Genomic DNA, 9,258 nt, shown 5'->3' with positions numbered 1-9,258 from the left:
TATGGGTGTCATGGGCAGCCACCCAAGGTGGCATATTGCCGGGGGCAGCACAGGGCGCCCGCACAAAAAAATTGGAATGGTGACATTTGCGGGATCGGTTTTCTATTGCTCATTTGCAGGTCACATCAATGATATCATGTCACTGTGTGGGACTGTAAGTCAATTAACCTTGTCAGAGTGTGCACGCTGATTCTAGTTTGTGAGCTAGGCCTGGGAAGGTCTCCCACTCAGAAGTACGAGTTGGGGAGGGGGGTGGGGGTAGGTTGACCTCAGGTCTCCCCACTGGAAGCCCAAGGTAGGGTGAGCGGGGGAATCTATCAAATAGCAAACCTCTAACTTTGTACAGAACTAATGCAATTAGTAAAATCAGTCACACTACAAAATTCTACCAAATAAACCACAATTAATTCATAATAGTGTGAATATATAATTTCACAGACATATTGTTGCATTTTTTTCTGGTTTGTGCGAAATCGTTAAGCCATCAGGTTCCCAGTTTAGGAAAAAGAGGAAAGAAGATGAGAAGAAACGCGCAAAAGATGAAGGTATGCAGCTATATCATCTCTTTATGAGTATAATATTATGCATGTAATGAAATAGGCTAGTATAACACTTATGTTTGTTAGCCTATGCTGCTATGTTGCTTGCTATGCTATTACACATAGGGCGACAATATTCAGTTAGTTTACTAGCTTACATAACATTGGATATAATTTCACATAGTTCACTCATCATGATAATGTGTGTAGCCTGCAGCAAAATGATTACAACTTAACTAGCACATTATTGATTTGGTTAACTTTCATTGAGATGACATCATAAAGGTTTTCTGTGATTGTATTCACTAGGTCCTGAGCTCAGTAAGGGGAATTTCCAATGCTGTAGGCTAACTTAAAAGACATCTATATTATGGTGATATGTTGCATCTTCTGTGATATATTGAGTATTTGGGGTGTCTTGTGCCTAGAATTAGCCAAGGAGGTTGTATGGTTAATTTGGTTCCTATTCTGAAAGTTTGATAAATTAATGACATGTATATTTAATTGTGCAACAAATGTGTTTAGGGTGTTAGACTCATATACTGTATTTCAACACAAATTCAGGGGCATTTCTGAAATATTTTGGAGCACCCTCTGGCGCTGGCCAGGATGAGGAGCCATCTACCTCCTGAGCCACACAGGCCTCTTCAGAAGTTGTCGCGGAGCCTCAGGATAAGGAGCCATCCACCTCCTCAGCCACACAGGTGTCTTCACAAATATTGTCTGAACCTGAGGATGAAGACCCATTTGCTTCCACTTCTCCCCAGCAGGATTCTTCAGGTGTGTTTGTGTGCACGCGCACGTGTGTGTGGGGGTACACTCACATGTGTTTATGTGTGCATCCCTGCTTAACATAAACAAAATAAATAATTTCCCTTTTGCAAAGTTTTAAGTTTCCATATTGTAGGTAACAATGATGATTTTATTATTACGGGGTATGTATGTGGGATGTTCCACTACTATAAATGCTGTGAATAACGTCTATAAACGAAGGCCCATGTGCTCTCTGTTAGAAATGCCTGTAGCAGTGTCCCCACCAAATCCTGCTGCTGAGGATGAACCACTGTCTACAGACCCTGCTGACTGGCCTTCAGTTCTGACAGAATTCGGACACAACTAGTTTGCAGAGGTGAGGTGCCACTTAACTTTGTTTTCCCAAGAAATTAGATTGATGGAAGAAGTTGCCACCACCAGTATTTCAGGAAGACCTTTGTGAGTGGTTAAAAAAATCCCTAGAAGTTATTTGGTGTATTCTGAAAGAAACAACAGCCCCTTCTTCTTCTGCTGCAAACTCTTTTCTAAGAAGAAAATTCATTTAGAAAGCTCAGGACTGACAGAATGGAAACATGCAAGTTCTTTGCTGACTTCACAAGACAGCAGTCCAGAACACCAAAACTGCATGAAAACATGGAAATAACTGGCAATGAGGATCAAAAAAAGGGGAAACAATTGATAGGCATGAGTTGGCACATATGGAGGCTGAGAGGATAAGATGGAGAGAGGTGTTGACAAGTCTGACTGCAGTCTCTGGCAATTAGAAAGCTGGCACTAAAGGGACACACAGAAACTCTGTATTTAATTTTACTAGGCAAGTCAGTAAAGAACAAATTCTTATTTAGAATGATGGCTTACCAAGTAACAGTGGGTTAACTGCCTTGTTTAGGGGCAGAACAATAGATTTTTGCCTTGTCAGTTCATGGATTCAAGCAACCTTTTGGTTACTAGCCCAATGCTCTAACCACTAGGCTACCTGCCACCCCTGTACTCACCAGCAATTGGAAATTCCCTCAGAGGTTGAACAGATGGCACAATTTGATCCAGTCATGAAGGAGCACCTTAACCATGTCCAAAAAGGGACCTTGAGTCACACCACCATCTACCGTGGCCACCAAATACAGAATGAACTCATTGATATGTTGAGCAGCAAAGTCATTTCAATAATGATGAGTGACATCAAGCCTGCAAAATTCTTCTCGATCATTCTAGATTGCACCTCAGATGTCAGCCACACTGAAAAGTGCTCAGTTGTGATTAGAATTGTGTCACTGAAGGAGGAGCCACACATAAAGAAACATCATTTTATGGGGGTTTTGGAGGTGGTAGAGTCTACGGGCATCCCTGATTCTCTAAAGACTAGAGGAGCTAAAAATTCCCTTTAAGGACTGCAGAGGACAGTCTTATGATAATGGGGCCAACATAAGAGGCAAAAACAATGGTGTACAAACAAGACTCCTGGAAATGAATCCAAGAGCTCTATTTGTGCCATGTGAGGCTCACACATTGAACCTGGTTGTAGCTGATGCTGCTAAAAGTTCTGTCGATGCCACAGGTTACTTTGGCATCTTACACAAACTGTACACCTTGTTCTCAGCCTCTACACAGTGATGGGCCATCCTGAAAAAACATGTGGACATCACTTTGAAGATGTGGACTGAGACAAGGTGGGAGAGTAAAGTTAAGAGTGTCGAGCCACTGAGGTATCAGGCAGCAGCGGTGAGAGAGGCACTCATTGAGGTGAGGGATCAAACCAAAGACCCTGTGATAAAGATTGAGGCCCAGTCCTTGTCAGAGGAGCTGGGATCATACCGCTTCAGCATCTGTACAGTGGTGTGGTATGACATCTTGAGCCAGATCCAGTCAGTCTTCTCAGAAAGATAGAGGTCTCAGCAACTACAGGGCAACAGGCTTTATGACTGCATAAACATCAACCAAGGACATTTGCGAGGGTATGAATGTAGAGGCAACAAAAAAGGCTGAGGTCCACAAAGCAGCACTTTTCATACTGATGAGCCTTTGAGTGATGCCCTGAATAAGCTGGAGGTGACATTTTTCAATGTCGTTGATGCTGCAACCTCAGCCCTTCAGGAAAGATTTTCCACATTGGAAAATTGGGGAGAGAAGATTGGAGGGCTGTCAACCATCCAAAGTCTCTCAAATGAGGAGCTGACAGAACAATGTGAGGCACTGGCTCTATATAATACTGCACACTTTATTGAATATGTTCTGGAATTGGGGACTATGAAAAGACCACTGGTGGCATGTCTGGTGGGGTAAGTGTGTGTGTTAGAGCTGTGCGTAAATTTACTATGCAAACAATTTGACATTTACATCACATGAATGTCTCTTATGAAATGAAGAAATGATGCAGTCAGTCTGTTCTCAACTTTTAGCCAAGAGTGATGCATGCATAGTATTTATATTAGCCCTCTGATTACAATGACGAGCATGACGTGTCACTCTCTTCTGGTCCCACTGCAGCTTAATTTAGGGTTAGGGGGCAGCATTTTCACTTTGGATGAATTGCGTGCCCATAGTGAACTGCCTCCTACTCTGTCCCACATGCTAATATATGCATATTATTATTACTATTGGATAGAAAACACTCTGAAGTTTCTAAAACTGTTTGAATTATGTCTGTGAGTATAACAGAACTCATAGGGCAGGCAAACTTCCAAACAGGAAGTGGAAATTCTGGGGCTGGTTGATTTTCAACTCATCGTCTATTCACATGCAAGTAACATATGGATCGGTTCGCACTTCCTACGCCTTCCACTAGATGTCAACAGTCAGTAGAACGTGGAATGAAGCCTCTAGTGGGACGTAGGACCGGATGGGAGGGAAATTAGTCACTGGTCGGGCAGAATGCCAGTTCCTGGTTATGCGCAGTACTCATTTTATCGTCATGCGTTCCATTACTCTGTAGACAAAAACGAATGCTCCGGTCGGAACGTTATTGGATATATATGATAATAACATCCTGAAGATTATCAAAGGTTAGTGATTCATTTTATCTTTAATTCTGCTTTTGTGACTCTATCTTTGGCCGGGAAAAAAGGCTGTGTGTTTTTTGGATTTGGTGCATAACATAAATATACAGTGGGGAGAACAAGTATTTGATACACTGCCGATATTGTAGGTTTTCCTACTAGCATTTTATTGCACGACATAAGTATTTGATCACCTACCAACCAGTAAGAATTCCGACTCTCACAGATCTGTTAGTTTTCCTTTAAGAAGCCCTCCTGTTCTCCACTCATTACCTGTATTAACTGCACCTGTTTGAACTCGTTACCTGTATAAAAGACACCTGTCCACACACTCAATCAAACAGACTCCAACCTCTCCACATTTGCCAAGACCAGAAGGCTGTGTAAGGACATCAGGGATAAAATTGTAGACATGCACAAGGCTGGGATGGGCTACAGGACAATAGGCAAGCAGCTTGGTGAGAAGGCAACAACTGTTGGCGCAATTATTAGAAAATGGAAGAAGTTCAAGATGATGGTCAATCACCCTCGGTCTGGGGCTCCATGCAAGATCTCACCTCGTGGGTTATCAATGATCACGAGGAAGGTGAGGGATCAGCCCAGAACTACACGGCAGGACCTGGTCAATGACCTGAAGAGAGCTGGGACCACAGCATTTCACTACACCCGCAATAACATCTGCTAAAAAAAGAGTATGTAACAAATAAAATTTGATTTGATTTAAGCGCATCGCGGGCTGCATTCAGGTCCTCAAGGAAACCCCACTAGCTTGATAGGCAGCTAACAGTGGCAGCTAGGCTAGCTGCTACACCAAGCAGCTCATCATCAGACCCTTGGTCTGCAGGATCCTTGGACATATAGCAGTGGCCTCAGCAACTGATGCCAACCGCGTCGCAGGATCCAAAATCAAAACATAGCAAGCTAGTAACCAAACTTTTCTAATGGAACACTTTTTCAGACACTTTCCAAACCAACAAAACAGGTAAAACTTCAGAAAAAACTAAACTTCAGGTTTCCTGAAGTCCACAATCAGCTCCTTTGTTTTCTTGACATTGAGGAATATGTTAGTTTCCTGTCACCAATCTGCCAGGGTCCTCCTCCGTGTAGGCTGTCTCGTCATTGTTGGTAATCAGGCCTACCACTGTTGTGTTGTCTGCAAACTTGAGGATTGAGTTGGAGACGTGCGTGACCATGCAGTCATGGGTGAACAGTGAGTACATGAGTGTGCAAAGCTGTCATCAAGGCAAAGGGTGGCTACTTTAAAGAATCTCAAATATAAAGTATATTTTGATTTGTTTAACACTTTTGGTTACTACATGATTACATATGTGTTATTTCATAGTTTTGATGACTTCGCTACTATTCTACAATGTAGAAAATAGTAACAATTAAGAAAAACCTGATAATTTCAGGGTTTTTCTTAAATTATACTATTTTCTACATTGTTGAATAATAGTGAAGACATCAAAACTATGAAATAACACATATGTAATCATGTAGTAACCAAAAGTGTTAAACAAATCAAAATATACTTTATATTTGAGATTCTTTAAAGTAGCCACCCTTTGCCTTGATGACAGCTTTGCACACTCCGAACCTACCGAGTTGATGTATGCACTCCAGAATGTCCCGATTTTTCAGTGTTTCTTTTTTTTTTTTTACAATTTCTATCATATTTAACATTAGCCACTACCTGTAGCCACCGTCAGTAATACCCACATACATAATAGCTGTCAGGTCAGTACAGTGACTGTTAGTTTCCTTCAATAGTATCATACATTTTGCATTATTCCATACCATTGTTAGTTTACCTTTCTATTCTCTGTCCATAGGGTTGTTCCTGGAAGTCGCGAGCCATAGTGAATCATATTAAGCTAAAGTTGTGCAATAGTTTGGGACATGTAGCCTATTTTAATCATTATGGAACGCAGACCATACATAGCAGTTTAAACCTGGATCCTGGCGCACAGTTCACGACAACTGCATCTTTGTTATCACAATGAGGATTAGAGTAGATTTATAGGACAACCTCTATTATACACTTTTCTCACCTTACGATACTTCATGATTTGAACAATTGTATATGGCAACTTTCTGGATTAATCAACCCACTGTAGTTTTGATTCACTAATATATTTTGTGCATAAATGCTCTCCAACCCTGTTTGTGTGTGATTCATACATACTTTCCTAACTCTAAATAATCTACATTGATTCCTATTCTGAACCCATTCCATCGATATACTTTACAATGCTCTTTCCATGACATAAAGTGACCAGGTGAATCCGGGTGAAAGCTATGATCCATTATTGATGTCACTTGTTAAATCCACTTCAATCAGTGTAGATAAAGGGGAGAACAGATTAAAGAAGGATTTTTAAGCCTTGAGACAATTCAGACATGGATTGTGTATATGTGCCATTCAGATGGTGAATGAGCAAGACAAAAGATTTAAGTTCCTTTGAATGAGGTATATTAGTTAATGCCAGGTGCACCGGTTTCAGTGTGTCAAGAACTGCAACGCTGGTCAGTTTTTCACGCTCAACAGTTCCCCGTGTGTATCAAGACTGGTCCACCACCCAAAGGACATCCAGCCAACTTGACACAACTGTGGGAAGAATTAGAGTCAACACGGGCCAGCATCTCTGTGGAATACTTTTGTCACCTTGTAGTCCATGCCCCGACGAATTGAGGCTGTTCTGAGGGGAAAATGGGGTGCAACTCAATATTAGGAAGGTGTACCTAATGTTTTGTACACTCAGTGAATGAGGAGTGCTGCATGCTGCGTTAAGGTTCAGTCCTTAACCAGTAAAGAATAACAATAATGGTCTCTGAGACAAATACAGTAGCCAGTGTTGTAAAATGAGACGGCTGGCTACTGGGGGTACTAATCAGTCAATCTTACAGAACAAAAAATTATTCTATGTCCAGGACACGACTGAACTTGGAACTTTGAGGCATGGGTAAAATGAACAATGGAGAGCAAATGTCACAGTATCGGATGAACAGAAATAAATAAATAAATGCACTCCTTTGGACTTCAAGTTAACGTGATGTTCTTAGCCCCATTCTGTCAAGAGTAAAACTTCCTCAAAAAGCACATTCAAGTTTTAACTCTCAACCGACCTAACTGTTCCCGGGAAACAGGGCGGGGGGATGTTCCTGTGTACAAAAGCAGAAGGCAGTCCATTCAAGGGTATCCATGGATAATTTATAGCATGACTACAAAGACCAGGGATCAATATTTCTCCATAGACTTGATAAAACAATCCTTTAGGGATATCTGACATTACAGTATTTAAAAAAAAAAGTGGTTTGTACTGTGCCTTGCTAGCACATGCTGTTATTTTACAATAAAGCTTAAAGAGCAAATCCGTATTAGGGGAACTGTTCACTCCAGCGCCTTGGTTTTTGTTTTTTGTTTAGTTGATGAAAAGGAGGAGAGGAGCATTCGACTGTCAGGTAAAAAATAAAACAGCGCTGCATATTCTGCTGTACTATCCCTTGAGCAATAAGTAAACAAACAGTGTTCCTCGTTTGCAGTAACTTCTTTGTTGTTGTAATAAACGGACATGGCCGTTCTACCAATTTAAGGAGTCCAGCTTTAAAAGAAGATAAAAAATATTTATACTGATTTTGTTATGTAAGACAGTTCGGCTAAAGTGATTGTGTCAACACTAGAATCATTTGCATTCAACATACTCTTTCAAGCAGATGTATATAAGCACTTCTGCAATTCAGCACTCTGCAGGAGTTTCTGGAAAGATTTCTGCAAGTAGGTTAGTTCAGCAGCATGATATCACATCATTTATTGAAGTGTTATATCAACATATTGTTCCCCTTACAGGTAATCTATTCCAATGTGTGATGAGTATAATCATACGGTAAGTACATATCACAGTGAGACCTCGTCCACAAACCAAAACTAATTCACTGCAGCATCCTTTTGGCAAGTCATTATCTCATTAGGCCACATGTGCAAAGGCAATGTAAACACTTGTAGAGTATGCGCATGTGCTTATTTAAGAGAATTTCCCTTTCTCTGCAATGGCCTCATCCTTCTTCTCCATCAGAAGGAAGTCTGGGTGTCCGGGGACGTAGGGCAGCACACAGAGCTGTAACAAAGTAGGTAAGGCCAGGAAGACAAAGAGGAAGTTCCACCTGGACTCCTGTGGGAAACCCAAGAGATAAAAGAACATCAGAAGGAGGGAAAGAAGGATAACCAGCATAGAATTACAATGGATAGAACAAGACAATGCAATGCTGGTTTCAATAGTATGTGGCTCTACAGCCGCATTGGTGGGTTGGATGAATTGATGTTAACTGCACCACATTTATTTCTAATATTTTTTTTCAAAGTTGGTATGCTACAATGTCGAATTCTGTTGCACCTGCGAGTCAACATGAAGTGAGTCACTGCGGACTACAGTATGATGTGACAGAACTATTCAAAACTATGCCTTCTTTCAGAGCAGTTTTTTAAGAGAACTGGACTACAGAATAAACAGAGCTATGCCTTCTTTCAGATCAGTTTATTAAAAGAACTGGACTACAGAATAAACAGCCTTCTTTCAGAGCAGATTATTTCAAGGGCATTGAGCTGTTGTTGTGAGTTACCTTAAGCATCTAAATGACTTGAATGGTAGCTACAGTATATCTGCCTAGTGGTGTACAGCTGAATAAAATGTTTATGATTCAAGTAAAGCCTGCGACAAGGCCTTGGAAGTAAAGCTGTGCAGTAATTGTAATAACTAGTGAAGTGGTTTGAGACACACTCCAATTAGCTCACAACACAAGCATTAAACAAACAAACGCTGACTGTACGAAACAGTAGGAACACCTGCTCTTTCCATTATAAACTGACCAGGTGAATCCAAGGGAAAGCTTTGAACCCGTACTGATGTCACCTGTTAAATCCACTTCAATCAGTGTAGCTGAAGGAGAGGGGACAG

The sequence above is a fragment of the Oncorhynchus clarkii genome, chromosome 7 (assembly GCF_045791955.1).
Source record: "Oncorhynchus clarkii lewisi isolate Uvic-CL-2024 chromosome 7, UVic_Ocla_1.0, whole genome shotgun sequence".
NCBI lineage: Eukaryota > Metazoa > Chordata > Actinopteri > Salmoniformes > Salmonidae > Oncorhynchus > Oncorhynchus clarkii.
This window is presented reverse-complemented; position numbering follows the sequence as displayed.